Source organism: Trachemys scripta, chromosome 6 (assembly GCF_013100865.1).
Source record: "Trachemys scripta elegans isolate TJP31775 chromosome 6, CAS_Tse_1.0, whole genome shotgun sequence".
In the NCBI taxonomy this organism is placed as follows: domain Eukaryota; kingdom Metazoa; phylum Chordata; order Testudines; family Emydidae; genus Trachemys; species Trachemys scripta.
Window position 1 is genome coordinate 105,457,549 of NC_048303.1, and position 18,456 is coordinate 105,476,004.

The following is an 18,456-nucleotide window of genomic DNA, read 5'->3' on the forward strand; positions in this document are numbered from 1 at the left end:
GATTGGCCAGGGCAATGGACTTAAGGACCGTCTGGGATGGAAGGGAGCACATGCACAGTGCTCCAGAAGGGGAAGACTGTTCTGACTTGGCCTCAAGGCTAAGCCATAAAGACGAGACATGTACAGAAGGAGATGCTCCAACGGTTAATAGAGGGGCCCATTATATTTACATATTGTTCTAGTGTACTGCTGTTGGGTGGTGATATAAGTACAATAGCTAAAAAAAACAACGTCTAGAGATAAAAATTGCATAAGGAGGTCATTAAGGATGGGAGGAGGGAAAAATACTTATTTGAAATATGTAATTTTTAAGGCAAACATTGAAATACCGTATAAATGAAGTCCATCAAAATCCCTACCCATGGAAATATAGTATCATATCGCTTATGACAGAATTTGAGAAAAACACATGCAGAAGATGATGTATATAAAATGAGAAGTTAGGGATTCAAATAAACACTTCCAGAAAGGCAGATTGCTTCCCTGAGTGGCATGTGTAAAATGAATTGTTACCTCATATGCAGTAGCTTATTGATCTGTGGGGCATTCAGTATGTTGTCTTAACCAACATGGAGGCTGGGAGGGGGGAGTAGGGGTATATAGGCAAGGGAAATGACAGCTACTTGCTTTTACTGAAATTGGATGGTAGGATAAAAAAGATAAATCCAGATCAAACATCTTCCCTCTCCCTCCCTCCCCGTTTAGTCTTTTAGGTATTTTAGCATAAAGACTTGCATGTACATGGATATGAATACCCAAATGTAAGACAAATCAGTGCTGTACTTTCATATTCAAAATTAATATGCTGTGCTGGACTCTGCTCTGTGCAGTATGACATTGTCGGAGTACTTACAAATGTGCTAGGGACCGAACAGTTACTGAGTTAAACCAAGACAAGAATGATCTAAGACCATACATCAATCGCTCTCTCTTCCATTGTGTCTCATACTCTCACTCTCTCACATACTCTTTTTCCTCCCTTTCTTCAGAAATATGTATTCCCTTGTTGTAATCATTCTTGTGGATTATGATCCAGGCAGAGAACTGAAGCTCATATACACCTGCATAAGGAATGAAAGACAACTGAGAAAAACAGACGTTCGTGCTGTCCTGGGGCTGGGATAGGGACTGCAGGAGAAGAGAGCCAATGCGAGAGGGACCTGGGGGCTCAGCCTGAATAGTGGTAGCTTCCAGGGATCTCTAGAGATGTCGTCGTTTTTTGTTTGTTTGTTTTGTTTTTTAAGGACCCAATCTCCTTGCTCCTTTCTTTCAGTGAGAGCAAATGATGAACTTGACGGCTAACTCCTAAGAGAATGTTGCTAAGGAAACCCTGGGGAGGAACCTCACAGTTTCCAAACAGAGGACAACAAACTTAATTTTAATTAAATTACAAACACAAGACTAGATTAAAAAAACATGAAGGTTGCACAGTCAGTCACAAAAGTTAAGAAATGCTAGGTGTAAGGTTCTGAAATAAGAAGTTATCTCCAAAGTCTTGCAAGAAAATGTTGGGTCATCTGTTCCCTGCTGTATAATGTTCCCAACAGATGTCTGGGTGGTTGTAATCCCCCATCATCACCAAGATCTGTGTTTTGGATGATTTTATTAGTTTTAAAAAAAAAGCCTCATCCACCTCTTCTTCCTGGTTAGGTGGTCTATAGTAGACACCTCCCATAACATCACCCTTGTTTTTTACTCTTTTATCCTTACTCAGAGACTTTCAGCAGGTTTGCCTCCTACTTCTTTCTCAACCTAGGGTTGCCATCTCTGACTGAAGCTATTCCGGGAGATTTTTTTACCAACATGACATAATGTTGTTTTAAAATCTCCCAGATTGCTTTCAATAGTCACTGGGAGATGGATGCCAAATCTGGTAGACTCCTGGCCAATCTGGGAGGATTGGTAACCCTATCTCAACCTCAGTGCAAGTATATACATCTTTGCTGTCCTAGACTACACCTCCTCCCTTTTTGTTCCTACCTGTCCTTCCTGAACAAGCTGTATCCTTCTATACCGATATTCCAGTCACGTGAATTATCCCACCAAGTTTCTGTGATGCCAATTATGTTGTAAACGTAATTATTCACTAGTATATTTATTTTTTCCTGTTTATTCATGTGCAGTCTGGTCAGCACTAGAAGCTGAGACAGGTTTAAGCAGGCTCAGTGAAGATGGACTCCTCAGAGATTTCAGCTGCTGAAATAGAAGAAATCTCTACTCAGGATGTGCAAAAGGTAGTTTTTCAGAGGTGAATAATGTAGCCAAATATGGGCAGATTTTCAGTGAAACAACAACAAGGCACATCCATGACACACAGGCCATGTTCCTGCCAAATTTCAAGTCTCTGCTGCAAAGCATGGGGGCACTTAGAGCTTTTCAAATAAAAGGTTGCCAGAATTTGTTGGGCAAAACAACATACTTTTCCCTGTTCTCTCTTTCGGAAACAGCTAAACTGTTTTGGCTGAAACTTTCCAAAACGTTTCAACTGGAGACAAAAAACCCAGCATGTAAAATTTCAGGCAGAATGATAAAGCTTGGCCAAGTTTTATAAGCACTTGAAAACAAGGCCTCATAGAGGGTAAGTGCTGCCCATTCATAGTAATATGTAGACTATTAGACTCTTCTGTAATTGTTGTTATAGAGCTGAGTAAAATATAGAATTTCTGTCCCAAAGGAAATTCCAACTTTTCAGCATCAGTTTTCATCCCAAAATGAGCCAGAATCTTGAAATTTCAAAACATTTCATGGAGCAGAGAGTCTGAACAAATTTGGTTCAGAAGCATATAAGTATTTCATTTTGACTTTTTTATTAAAAAGGAACATTTTTATATTCCCAAAATCACAATGTTTTGTTCCAGCTTGTTGAAATGATCCAGAGCATTTTGATTTAAGTCATTTCAGTATTAAGATGTATTTTTATGGTGATGCTTTGCTTTATGCAAGTTGTAGTGCGGAAGCCTGATGCCCCCATTCTCCTATATGGGCCAGGCTTCCTGATCGGATATATCTCCCATAATGAACTGTCATGACTCCCTTGATGCACCACGCTGCTTGGTCAGCATGAAATCAGCACATTGCATTATGATAAATGTAGTCCTATTAAGGTTGTCCTATACTTCCCATCATAAAACCTTGTTTTCAGGTGCTCATAACTTTTGCCAAACTTGAATTGTTCTGGCTGAACTTTGCCTCAGGCTCGTAGGAAACAATGGGACCCAGAATTACAAGTTGCATAAGGCAATGTGCCATGATAGGAAAACGCAGTATATTGTTCGGTTGAACTGATATGAAAATATTCTAATTTGGATCCAGCTGCCCTGAAATGTTCAGAAAAAAAAATCAGCAACATCAAGCTTTCCCACAGCATGGAAAATTTTGATTTTACAGAAACTGTATTTTCCATTGGAAAATCATTCTGATGGAAAATTCCTAATCAGCTCTAATTATTACTCAATTTGCTTATTGTCCAATAGCCTGTATTTGGGGTTACTTTTGTTGGATGAGCACAATCTTGATTCTCTAATCCCATGTCTGATGTTTAGTGATGACTCAGTTCTTGTCCAGTTCCAGCTGGCTATGCATAATAATAAAAGTTGCATAATGCCCTGACCAGACTCTCTATCTGGGAAGCTCAGTCCTTGAAGGCACAGTCCTTAATACCAGAGAGTCTTTTTGATAATCTTAAACCCCTTTACGCATACTAGCCTTAGGGTAGTCTACACTGGCAATGCTAAAGCGCTGCCGCGGCAGTGCTTTAACATGGCTTGTGTGGTCGCGGCAGAGCGCTGGGAGAGAGCTTTCCCAGTGCTCTTTAAAAAAACACCTCCACAAGGGGCATAGCTACCAGCACCGGGAGCATGGCTCCCAGTGCTGGTGCACGGTCTACAGTGGCGCTTTACAGCGCTGAAACTTGCTGCGCTTAGGGGGGTGTTTTTTCACACACCCCTGAGCAAGAAAGTTGCAGCGTTGTAAATTGCCAGTGTAGACAAGCCCTAATCTTCACTATGCCTCTGTGAGGTTGGTAAGTGATGTTAGGGCCACAGATTGTCAGAGCGATTGACTGAACAAAAAGTAGGACTGAGTGGAGTTGTAGGTTCTAAAGTTTGACATTTTTATTTTTGAATGCAGTTATTTTTTATGCCTAATTCCACCATTTGTAAGTTCAACTTTCATGATAAAGAGATTGCACTACAGTACTTATATTAGGTGAATTGAAAAATACTATTTATTTTATGTTTACAGTGCAAATATTTATAATAATAACAATAAATATAAAGTGAGCACTGTACACTTTGTATTCTGTGTTGAAATTGAAATCAATATATTTGAAAATGTGGAAGACATCCAAAAATATTTAAATAAATGGTATTCTATTATTGTTTAACAGTGCAATTAATCATCTGATTAATCACAATTAATTTTTAATCACGTGATTAATCACAATTAATTTTTTTAAGCGCTTGACATAGCTAATATTTACTCTTATCTAAATTTATACAATCACTTGTTTTTGTCCTACTTTTGTTCTTCAATGATTGCACATCAAATTCCACTGAAGACCTCAAAGTTAGCACAGTGATTCCCCCAAATATATGTACATAAACTCCACTGTCCTTAATGAAACATACATAAAAATAATTACATGAAAAATAATCTGAATGAAAAAGTGGGGACAAATAGGCTACTCAACATCTTTTTGAAGAAAGAAAGAAAAAAAAAAGCAAAAGGGCTGTAGCGGTAACTAGGACAAAACTATCACATCCATGCACATGGAACCGTCTTCAGGGTTAAAGGAACACTATTGTCACACTGGAGCTGAGTCAGATACAGGAAGGGAGAGAGAGAGAGTGTGTGTATGTACAAAAGCCTTTTTAGAGACCGTTTATACAGAAATGTTTTTGCAGTACAGCAAACACTGAAATCCTTAAAGTTTAAAAAGAGTGTTCATTTAAAAAAAAGCCTCTCCCAGCGCTTAAGAAGTAGCATCTGAAATGTATGAGGCTAGCAAATGCCCCGAGGTTCAGAAATGTTTAATTTATTCTTTATGGGTTCGGAATGAGATGTATCTTATTCCCATACCCCAGAATTATTTGTCAATATAAGCCTTTCAGTTCAATGAATTCTAATATTCAACTAAACAGAAGTCAGCGTTGTGCCTAAAATACACTTTGACAAGACTTTCTGTTAAATTGCTGAACTGAATTAATTGGGACTGATACATAGGTCAAAATGAACTTGTCAATTATTTAAATGTTTCAGTGAAAAAAGGCTACATGTGGTAGGGGTTTCTATAAAATAGCTCGCCAATTTGAATGCAGTCGAGATTAAAGTCATGTTGCAATTTATTATTTATGCTATAGATTGAGCTACAGTTGTTCATTTTACTGAATAAGAGTTCCTTTGTTGTTTTTTAAAGGAATATGAGGTTTACCCAAAAAACTGACAGACACCCTCAGGAAAACCAGCCTTGTTAACAAAGAGGTCACATATTTTCTTAAATATATGAAATTCTGAAAATGAAGCATTCATAAAGAATTGTCATGACAGCTTCTGTTTCATAATTTTCCAGCATAATTGTTATTTTAGTTCCATTTCAGGGCTGTAGAAGCCTTAGATGTGAACAAAAGCTGCTTATCTTTAATTTTAAAAACATTGTATACGGTGCTTTGTACATTTGTTCTATATTATTGCATTTACTCATCATAAACATTCAGCAACATTTCCGATTTTGAAGAAAGGAGTGTTTTCCCTTATTTTTCAATGTTAACAATCTTCAGAAGAATCCACTTTAGGCTACTCTGTTTACTTCCTCACTGAATTAAGATGTTGCTTTAAGGAAAGTAGTGAGTTAAATATATATCAGTAAAATGTTAGTTGCAATTAAAATATTTGACAAGTCACATCTATTTGGTGAGGAATCCGTTTATTCTAATTAGCTACCTAGTCCAGTATAGCAGCATTTTTATTGTTTTGTCTGACTTTGAGCATTTGCATTCGTGAAAACGCTGAGCTAGTCAGTATAGTAGTGTCATAATTACAAATACTGCTATAACTGAGAAAAGCGCTATTTCCTTTGGATTCACTGCCAGCCTTCAGAATGTGCTAAATATGTTTGGTTTTCTCATTTTTTTTAGATGTGTTTTGTTCTCTTTTCCTTAATACATTTTGACATGATTTTCAAAGGGTCTTGCTTATAAGTATTGGTCTCTTTACTTTTATCTTAAACCCTTAATATGGTAGATCAGCCAAAGTGATTTAATCATTTCTTCTATACAGACTGATTAGATTGTAAAAGGTCAAAATGCCATAAGATCTGAGTGTTATCAGGGTACATGCAATCACTGACCCTGCACAAGTGAAGTAGGGCCACCTTTAGGGTGACTCAGAACAATTGGCCATTTGGGGACTCCAAATAAGCCAGTGTGCCTGGGTTTATTTATGTCCTTCAGAAGAGGGACATATTTCTTACTGCTTAACCATTCCAAATACATATTTCTTACTGCTTAACCATTCCAAAGGTGAGACAGTGTTTAGGCCTTGTTTACAGTACATTTGTTCTGTTTAAAGCTTTGCACCCAGCAGACCGACTTAAGCTTGTATTTAAAACGTCAAACTGCCAAGCTCCTGTTTCTTTGCATCAGTCATGTGAAGATATGATATGACTGAATCCATAGCTCTGTTCTTTGATTATTCCCTCTCTCCAGCCCCTTGCCAGGTCTCCATCACTGGTTTCCTAGCCCCAAATTAGGTTGTGTTATATATGTTTAGGCATGATGGTTAGAAATAAGTAGTGGATGGAGTATATTTGTCTTGAAATTTCCTTTTTAATCTTTGTGTTGCTGTAGGGAAATACTCTTGAGCAATCCTAGTTAACTTAACCACGTTTCCATATGGGAGTGCACATACATATGTGTGTGTATGAGAGACATATAGAATAAATGACAATGTGTGATTTGAAGGGTTTCAGCCTAAATTTGGGATGGCCATGTTGCATGAGTGTCAAAGTAACAAGTGAATGTATGCCCTTCATTTTAAATTAGTGTCAATAAAATAGGGTTACCATATTTAAAAATTAAAAAAGAGGACACTCCACGGGGCCCTGGCCCCGCCCCTGCCCCAACTCCGCCCCTTCCCCTACCGGCCCCGTCCCAACTCTGCCCCCTCCCCTGAGCGCCCGCATTCCCCCTCCTCGCTCCCAGCCATGAAACAGCTGCCCGAGCGCTACTGGCTTCGGGCAGCCCCGAGACCTCCGGACCCTGCGCCCCCAGAGCGGAAGTGCCCGGCCAGCAGCGCAGGGTCCGGAGACATGTGGGCCTCTGAAGCCGGTAACGCTCGGGCATCTCGGCTCTTAAACAGAGCCGAGGAGTCAGGGAGCACAGCAGCCGCCGGAGCCCACTCTAAGGTAAGCCAGGGATGCCGGAAGCTGGGAGTATTTTTCCCGGACGTGTTCGGCTTTTTGGAAATTCCCCCTGGACGGGGGTTTGATTACCAAAAAGCCGGACATGTCTGGGAAAAACTGGATGTATGGTAACCCTACAATAAAACCTTTAAAACCAGCCACCTCCCCGCACCCCAAACTGCATAATGTATTGTGTAATACATTACGAGGAGGGAGGGGGAGTAATGTTTTAGTCCTGATACAAAATTAAAAACTATATAGTATCTCTCCACCAGTTGTGCTTTAGTTACCATGAGATTTGGTGGTAACTGAAGTTAAGGGAAAACGTGCCATTTAATTCAGTTTTGCAGATTTGGGCTCCATGGGACCAACTGCATAGGGCTCTAGGGTGATCAGGCATCCTGATATTAGGAGCTTTTTCTTATATAGGCAACTATTACCCCCATGCTGATTTTTTACACTTGCTTTCTGGTCACTTTATAGAACTCTGAATGAGCAATAAGAATTTCTAAGAGAATCTATATAGCTTTATATACATAAAAATGACAACTTTAAATCTGATCTTGCAGAACCTTGCTGGGTCACCTGTGATAGCTTAGGAATCTCCTATCCCTAGTGTGAAAAAGCTCCCGTTTCTAGCCCTGCAGATATTAAGCTTAAAAGTCAACACACACACACACACAAAAACATCTTGAAAAAATTGCTACTGACTCAGGGCTGAATCTTAACCATTTTGGATGTTAGACAGGAGTAATATTGGAAGATGAGGAAATGTTGCTGATAGGTTGATTTTTAAAATATGGTGGCTGTTTAAAGCTGATGAAATGTTTTAGTTTCCAAAGGGCAGAGACGTGCTGAATAAAGGGGAGGTGAAGCAGGCAGAAATGTGTGAAAAATTTCATTTATCACATGGTTCAACAATTAATCATAAAGTTACTACCTTCATATGTGGGGGGGTGTGTTACATTCAAAAATGGATTAAAAAGAACATTATTAGGGTTGCAAAGTTAAGCAATCAAAAGTTAGAAAATGACTGCATTAAAATTCTCTGGGCAACCTTAATTCAACCCCGTTGTACATATGTATTATGATATGGTCTTTAAGTACATGATCACATACTACTTTTCATCAGACTCCTGCTTCATTCAGTGCATAGGACCGACTCTGTTCTCAGAATAAATCAAGGTTATATAGTAAAGAAAGCCACACTTGATAATTGGATTTTATCCCTGCCTCTGTCACAGAGTTCCTGTGTAATGCTGGGCAATTTGCTTAAACCATACTTTTCACAGATGGTCACTAAATGTTCCTCCCTTGTGAGGTACCCAACATGAGACACCTGGGGTTTGATTTGCAGAATTGCTAAGCATTCCCTACTGTGACTAAGTTCAATGGGATCTCGGCTCTGAATCTATAAAGTGCTATAAAATGCCAAGTAGTCTGAAAAATCAAACCCTATATTTCTCAAAAAATGGCACAACAATTTTGGCTTTGTTTTTGTGCCTCAGTTGTCTGGGAATAATAGGTCATCACCTGAGGGGGGAATCCTGAAGATCAATTCATTGTTCGTTCAAAAGAGTCATGAGCGCATCACAGAAACTCACGTGGCGAAATTAATCATAGAATCCCAGGGTTGGAAGGGACCTCAGGAGGTCATCTAGTCCACCCCCCTGCTCAAAGCAGGACCAATTCCCAGACAGATGTTTGCCCCAGATGGCCTCCTCAAGGATTGAACTCTCAACCCTGGGTTTAGCCAGACAATGCTCAAACCACTGAGCTGTCCCTCCCCCAAATTCTGTATTTGTTACAGGGTTTGGATGATCTGCAGTAAACATCTGGGGCTACACTGAATGATGCAGATAAAAAGAAATCGTGAATAGCTGCTTATTCAATGAGCAGAATCAATCTTGTGCATTGAAGCAGGGGTTCTGCTGAAAAAATAGTATGGGGTCATGTAATTGGAGACTGTTTCATAATGCATGCACAGAGGTAACCTTAACTTGGGCATTTCCTCACTGTTGAGTGTTTAATTTTGTGACCTTAACATTCTTTTAATGTAGTTTTTTGTGTGTAAAATTGGTAATGTGTATATACAATAAAAAAAGAACCAGAGATAATGGTAGCTGGAAGCACAGATCTATTTCTGTGGTTAAAAACTTTTTAAAAAGCAAGGTAGAAATCCTGGCCTAATGGGTTTACTTTAATGGGGCAGGATTTCACCCCAGGTGTCTACTTCTCTTCTTTTGATTCACAGGTGTAACTACTATTAATGTAGGAGTACCACTGAGCAGTGGCATATACATCATCCTAAGCATTCATTCAGCTGCCAAGGTGACAAATTTCAGTGTTTTAAGGATTAAATTTAAACAAGTCACCTCCCTCTAGCACTGCCTGAGATCTCTATACTCGTTTCCATGTGTGTGCATAAATTCCTTTCACGTTAATGTGAGTTTTACATTCAGGAGAGAAGACAGACTCTTTGGTGTTTATTTTTAACCCCAGAGGCTGAGATCTCAGCTACCAGGTTATACGTGAAATATCAGTGACATTAATAATATCGTTGCCTATCAGTGAGACAAAAGATGTTTCCATTGGCATCTTTTCGTTAAAGTAAGTTAAAATCCTAAAGTATTCCCTTTATTATTGATAATCTGCTGAAATCTCTCCCAAATCTGATAGCATCTGAAGTATAACAACGCAGACATTGAGGACACCAACAATTCTAAAGATGGCCCTTATCCGAAACAATACAATTACACCCAAAGTACTATTCTGTATATTCTTCACACTGTATTAATAGTATATTGCAAAACAACAACCTATTGCTGAGGCTGCTTAAGAGTTATTTTGCTACAATAGCTTGGTAACTGGAAAGGGTTCAGTAAAGACCTACAAGAATGATTCAAGATTTGGATAACCTGTTGGACAGTGAGTGACTTAAGCTCAAGCTATTTAGCTTTTCAAGAGAACAGTGAAGGTAATTAACCACTGGATCAATTAACCATGGGATGTAGTAGATTCTCCATCACTTGAATTTTTTCAGTGAAGACTGGGTGTTTTTCTAAAAGAAATGCTCTAGCTCAACCAGAAGTTATGGGCCTGATGCAGGAATTTCTGGGTGAAATTGTATGATATGTAGGAAGTCAGATTAGATTACAATAATGGTATATTCTGGACTTAAATTCTATCAATTCATTTTCCATCACACAGAGTGTTTGATTTGCCATGTGTGGTCTAGGAAACTAAATCTCTTAAGATGTTGTATGATAGGATTTTCAAGAGTGATTAACAATGGCCTAGCTTTGTTCCCATTGAAGTCTCTGGTAAAACTCTGACTTCAATGGGAGCAGAGATAAGCCAACACTAGGTGCTTCTCAAATCCTACCATTATGATACAATGTACCTTTAATGGATGGTTTAAAACAAGAACCTAGTTGACAGTATGTTACTTGTTTGATCGCCTTACAGTTAATTAGAACTTTGCATGTTAAAAAATCCTTTTCTTATAAAACATCTTACTGATCTAATGTTACCACTAGAGATAGCTGATTAGTAATTGGGGGTAGGGGGGGAAATCAGTCATAATGTAACTATACCAAAGTTTAATTAGCGTTTTTTCTTTCAAGGCATAATAACTCAGTCTTTTTAGACCAAAGCAATCCCCTTGGAATGATTGGGAGAGGAAATTGTTCAGAATACAGAATAAATCATGATCTGGTAGCACAAACATTTATTAAAAAGATGATGAAGGAAAATAGATTGTTAAATTATGTTATATGCTTAGAAGACTCAGGCCTTGTTGTTCTTTATCTGATGTGATAATTGTCTCTGGTAGCTGTGGGTCTGTTTCCATCGACAGCAAGTCTTTCAGAAAGTTTTGAACTAGCCATAGGATACATTTAGAATATGTATGTTGGTTTCAACTGAACTTGTAAAAAGTAAAGGGGCATGGAATGACTACATATATCATTGACTATTGGTGGGTGTGGGTGTATTTTCCCCCTGCAGCCAGTCTTTCATATCTAGATAACTAAATCAGTGAGTTCTAATATACTGAGGACTAAGGCCTGATCTACACTAAAAGGTTGGGTTGCCCCAGCTATGTCACTGGGAAGTGTGAAAAATCCATACCCTGAGTGACGTAGTTAAGCTGACCAAAACACTGGTAGCTTATCCTCTAATAAATTTGTTAGTCTCTAAGGTGCCACAAGTACTCCTGTTCTTCTTTTTACTGGTATAGATAGTACTAGGTCAATGGAAGAATTTTTCCATTGACCTAATTATCGCCTCTAGGGAAGGTGGATTACCTACGTAGACAGGTGAACCCCTCCAGTTGGTGTAGATAGTGCTTCAGTGTAGACACTACAGCTGTGCTGCTGTAATGTTTCAAGTATAGACAAGGTTGCGCATTGTATACTTCTCTTGCTAGGTTTCTTTTAAAAGTTTATTTTAGATTCCTGATACAGACTTTGTTAGGGAAGATGGCTAAAAGAGATCTATACATCTTGTTTCCTAAGGAGCAAATGTACAGGCTGCAGAGGTGCTGGGATCTTACAGCATTTTACATATTAACGTGATTGGACAACAGGGGTGCATACAACAGAACTGATTATTTCTCTGAAACTCTATTTGTTTAGTTCTGAATGGAAGTCATGTTTTAGCAATTGAATTATTTAGTCCTTGAGCTACCTTGTTTGGGCCAGTTAGGTGTTTTTTTGTTTAAGTTTTAAGCAGTGTTAGGAATGTATTTTATTGAAGATGGGACAAAAATGTAAGCTTGAAAATATCTTTACTTTTTTCCCCTGCTCCTGTTAAGCCTTAATTCAAGGGAGTGTGAAGGGAAAAATATTGAGGAAGGGTCCAGCTGTGTGTGGAGTACATATGGCCAGATCTGAGGTGTTTTTTTTTTTTTTTTTAGTCCATTGCAGTTCATCTTTAATGTTGTTTCACTGCAGATGCTATCTATTACTATGTAGAATAGTAATGTAGAATACTGAATTGCATACTGTGAAATAATTCTAATGACATTTGTCATGTTTACAGGAATGCTATTCTTTAGACCCCTTTCAGCCCTCTCAAGTGCAGCTCTTTGGGGCCATTTTCTTACATTTACCCCTTGCTGGGTGGAAGCAGATGGTGCTATCCTTCTTAGACTGGATCCCTGAGCTACAGTCTCCCCATTTTACTTATCCTGTTGACCTGACAAGCTCAACTGTGTTTGGCATCTCCTAAGCCCTTTTTCTTCAGGAGCCTGTGACAGTGCTGATTTAAAGTGACTCAAATACAGCCTCCTGAAAACAAAGCATTATTTATTCATTCACTCTACTGCAATCAGAGATGCAGATTAAAACAATAAAGGCCTACATGCATATTTTCCCCATACCCAAACCTTATTTTTTCCTTGCAAGCTCTGGTAAATTCAATTCAGGCCAATTACTTCATCTCTGAGTTGGGGGAGAGAGCCTGCTTGCTGCAGTTTCTCTCTAGGTATGTCTACATTGCAACAAAACGCCTGCACCTGGCCCAAGTCAGCTGACTCAGCCTAGTGGGGTTCAGGCTCCGGTGCTATAAAATTGCAGTGTAGACGTTTGGGCTCTGGCTGGAATACAATACAAGTAATTGATCTATTTGGTCTTGTCTTTACGGTGACGCACATATCAGTCACTAATGTCAGTGGGAGTTGCCCTCGGACATCTAAAGTACTGTTACGTGATCTTGCCGTCTCCTTTGTGGTGGGTTTGCACAAGTAGGTGGAGTCCCTGGAATGGTGAGACAGACATGGGCTCAGTAAACAAAAGAATGTGTATTTATTATTGGCAGCAGGCACAGAGGCAGCTTTGCTGCTGCTGTTTCTAAAACCTTTTCACTTTTCCTAGGGAGGAAGCATACCCTTATTCCTGAGATTCCTCTCAGGGTTTCTTCCTGAGTCAGGGATCCTTGTCCTCTGGGAGGAGTCATACCCATGAGGGGCTGTCAGTGATGGGAGACATGGAGACAGACAGACAGCCACTCAGTTACAGTACTGAGATGGGGTGGGTATTAGTGAGGACACCTGGTCTAATCCGAGCTCTGGCTAGGCCATTGGACTCTGCACTAAATGTCATTTTGGTTAAAACTAAAAGCAAAGCTGAAAAGGAGGATTTACCCTTGGGATTCAACTGCCCTTCCACTTTCTTTTCCAGATGAGCAGTTGTATATGTATCATGAAAAACACCATTTGTTAACCTATAGCCTTATGCAAAAAGTCTTATCCATATTTGCACTCTACGGCACGTTCCTCACAGTCTCAATTCTGCTTCAGTCCTTTGAAATGATACATGTTCTGCAACTGTATTTCTGTATTAAAGTATACAAAACACCATGGTGCTATGAGCAAAGTTTAAGAATCTTCTTTTCTCAATACTAATCTTTGTATTGTGATATGCTTGCAGTGGTTACAGAACCATATTTCTTTAAAGGGCTCATAATTTTTTGAGTTTAAATACCTTTTTTTTCCCTTTTTAGCAATAACAATACTGGTCACTGTGCAAAGTTATGTTCGCAATAGCTAGAAAAGATTATTTTTTCACAAAAAGACTGACATTTGAAAATCACCTATTGCTTTGATATTTTGGGGGGGGGGGAGGATGGGGGATCCCAACTACTAGGATTAAAGAGTTTAAAAGATGGACATCCTCTAAGTACCTAGTTATCCATTTTTCCATTAGCTGTAACACACTCTGTTATTGCAGTTTTTGATTTACAGCCTCAAATAGGCTTTGAAAAATATAATAGAACATCTTTAATTAAATCCCAAAAACTCACATTTAGGGATAAATAATAATCCATCAGCTATTTCATTCTCTAACAGTACCCAAGAGAACTTGACAGTCTTAATCACTTCAGCCATTTATAACTTCATTTTAGCTTTATTTCCGTCAAGCCATTTAGCGAAGTTTATCTAAATTACAGTATCTTTTTTTTATCACACGTCTGGAGCTGTAACACAGAAACTAATTTCAGGTGCAAAATGGAATATCTCAGAAGCACAGACATCAGTGGCACAGGCGCATTAGAATGAAAAGTTACCTGTCACTAACTGATATTTGTCTCTGTAATGAGCTGAAGCAGTCAGGAACTGTGGCTATAATAAAATTAGGGGCAACCAGCAGCACAGCAGAATTCTAAACATATTAGGGAACATGCCATTGTCTGTACTTTATTTACTGTTCAAAAGAGCTCTGGTGGATAAAGGACTGTCGTATTAGTCTAAAGAATGCTCTGAACCATGTCACTACACCACTATAGAGCTTCAGAAAACTATACTACTTGCTCTTAACATTGCAAATAATACATGCAAATACCATGTCAATATCCGTTTCCTTTCTTAAAGATCTAATGGCCTTTAGTGATATTTTTAAATTTTAGGTTTGCAAATGTACCTGGTTCTCTTAGAATGTTTACTACCTATGAAATAAAGGAATATGGTCTAGTATTGCCAACCCTCCTCCTTCCATGGTCTAGACTGACCGTGACACAGTAACAGAGAGAAAGGACAATAATGCAAGATGTATACTTCACAGTATGTTATGAACAAACACATTAAAGCAATGTCTACCACCCTGAATTATCTTCGACTTCTCTTCCATATATTAATCTACTCTCTTCCCTCTCTCCACCCCCCAATCTTAAAAGAACTGTCATAACCTATCTAAGACTGAACGTGCCCATTGACAAAACGGTATGCTTCTAGTACTAGTTGAATCGTTGATTCTATTCCTATTAATATCATGTACCCCTTATGTCAGAAAGCTACAGATCATTTTTTCACAGTCTGCCAACCAGCTGCCTCAGTTCACTTCTCTGTGCAACAATCTGTCTTCTGAATATGAGCCAAAATTTGGCCATATACAAGGATGGATTTTTTTTTAAATTAATCTAGATCACAAACAGATTAGCAATGGTTCATGCATGTGATCATAGGAAATACTACTTTTTGGATGTTCACGGCTTGGAACACGGCTTGCCTTTTAGTGAGCATGTTCAATGCATATTTATACCTTAGTACCTACCTACGCTGAAACATCCATATAGATGGGTATGTAAATTGGTAAAGTTAGCCAGAACTTTGTCCTTAAATATAGGTTAAACTACGTGGTTTGGATGGCCATTTCTGTATCATAATTGTATAATAATGAACACTAGGAGAGATAGACATGGAGAATATGTCTACTGGTGGTGGTTGTGTTTTGTGTTTTTGTTGTTGTTGTTTTGTTTTTGTTTTTTATGTATGGTACAAATAAGTGGCTTTTGAAAATTTTACCCTAAGTGCATTGATTTTTCAGTGGTATCTTTGGTGACACACTGTAGATGCATATGCTTTAGGAGATAGTGTTGTGTCAAGGAATGAGCACAGTGTTGGGTGTCAGGAAGCACTTGACAAGTTTCTTAACTTCTCTGCCTCCCTTTCTGCAAATACCCAGTGTTGCAAGGATTAATTAGTTCCTTTGTACAATGCTTTGAACATGTGAAGCACTGTATAAATGCCAAGCAGTAGTAGTGGTGGTGTCTCATCAAAATAAAGAGGCCCAATTCTCAGCTCACTTACACAGTTGTAAATCAGATGTATCTCTAGTATTGTCAATGAAATTGCACTGGTGTAAAATTACTGTGACCAAAGTCCACGTTTCCTGTTCCAGCAAATGTACAGTAAAATGTAAAATGTAAAGCCCTGATCTTGCACGCATCCCATTGCAAGTCTCACTGAAAGTTCTGCTGACATGGACCCCAGTGTAGGACTGAGGCCTAAATTAGAGACAAAAAACAACAACAATGGTGATAGCACTGTGTGTAATGTGTGGGCAAAGGTAATAGAAGTGCATAATAGTGTTTTTCAGAGAGCAAGACATTTTCCTGGAACATTCCATAAATGATCTGGGAGAATATTTTTCCACCTAGGGAAAAGGTGATATAAGTCATCTTACTTATTTATTAGTTATTTGTTTCATTGTAAACATTTTTACATTTTTTTTTATTTTGGTGGGTTATCAGTGGAGAGGATGTGTTAGTATTTAAATAATATTCCATAAGCAGATTGGTTATCCGTATATTGTCAGCATTGTTTGCCTTCTTCCTTATTGCCCTGATCCAAAGCCCACTGAGGTCAATGGAAGTCTTGTTCTTCTGATGAGGCTCTGTATGAGAATGTTTGAAGACTGTCAAAGCCACTGTTATGCAGTGTATGAGAATGGTGCAGGACATGTTTGTTGTTTTGAATTAGCAATAAATTCTACAGCAGTTGAGTTGGGTGGAAGTCCCAGAATCACTAGACAGTCAAAAACTGAACTTTAGTCCATTTGTCTTAAAATGGACTTGTCGCACAAAAACAAGACCTAAAATAATTGTTGGTTGTAATTCACGCCTTTAGATATTTCGGTGCAGGGGTGTGTGTGTGTGTGTGTATTGACACTCTGGAGTAAGCATTCCATAATTCGATATGCTGTCACTTTTTAAAATACATTTGCTGAGTTCCATATTTTAATATTGTTAATTCTTTTTTTTTTTTAAAATAGATGTTTGCTGGGTCTGAAAATCATAACTTTTAAACATAATGTGTCTGATTCTACTTTCACAACAGTGTAAATCAGGGGTAATTACCCTGAAGTCAATGGAATTACTCCTGTGTAATACTGATGTATGTGATAGCAGAACCATGGTTTCAGATGCTCAAATGATGAGTATTCAATTTTATTTTCTGCTTAATAGAAGAGTTAAAATCTTCTTTAGGAAACACAAGAATTGCAAAATGCAGGGCTTGAAACACTTTACAGATGGAAGCAGGTGTTGGAGTATTTTGCTAACATTTAAATATTTAGCACAGTCATTAAATTTTACATTGCACATATGCGTACAGTTCCAGTGAAGCAAATCCAGGCAATAGAAATTTCAGCACTTATCCTACTTATTCTGTTTTGGTGAATCTGCCCCTCATCGGCTGTATACCAAGTGAATGAGCAAAAAGCAACATAAGCATGGCTGCTGCATCTAAATCAAGTCAGCTCCAGGAGAAAATAAACAGAGATGTAAGCGTTGCCATCCCCCGATGACTTTTTAAATTTTCTCAACTTTTTGGAACACACAAGATTTCATAACGTTAACAGATTATCAGATGGTTTCTCTTCTCACAAAATAGTCTTTTAAACTTTGAGTTTTTTAAAAAATGAATGGAAAACTAGTGCAAAATTATGTATAAGAACTCAGCAATCTAATATTTGAGTTGTCAGTGTATTAATATTGGATTCTAAAAAAAGGATGATTTAAAGCTATGGTAATTAAAACCATGTCTTTATTAAAGTGACTTAGTAGGAAATTCAGCTTCTTATCTTCTCAGTTTGCTAGGAATCTTCAGCCACACAACTCCCAATAGTAAGCATTGGGCAGTAGTCTGGATTTACAGGGCTCAGGGGCAGATACCAAAGCAGCGTCCCTGTCGCCAGTACCTAATGCATCATCCTCTGCATGCTAAACCAGGCCTCTTCCCATCAGAGGGTTCATATTTACCTTTTTACTGCCTCTCTCCCCACCTTACTACCTGCATACACAGCTGGTTTTATTTTCCCCCTGCACCCAGGCAGGCATCCTCATTTCACTCTAAGCCATCCAACCAGGCAAATTCCCAGACATATTTGTCTGCCTTCCCACTCACCTTGAGGTTGGGTTGAGGGCTGTCAGAGCCTGGCTACACTGATATGCTGTGGCCTTGATTCTGGAAAGAAGCTGCCGCTCTGGACTTAGGAATAGAGCTGATCAGAAAATATACACATTTTTTCACAAAAGCATTGAAAAATTATATCCTAGTTTTTGTTGACAAATTTAAAAATTCAAAAGTGCTTGACCAGCTCTATAGCACGCTGAAAAAAAAAATAAAAGAATTTTTCCTCAATGTTTTTTTTTTTTTCTTTTGGTCAACAAATTTGTACACTTGCATTTCTAAGTCAGCTCTAGAATGGAACCCTATAGGCTCAAAAAGTAGATGTCTTTCTGGTGAGCAATGAGGAGCCAGGAGGACAGGTTGAATA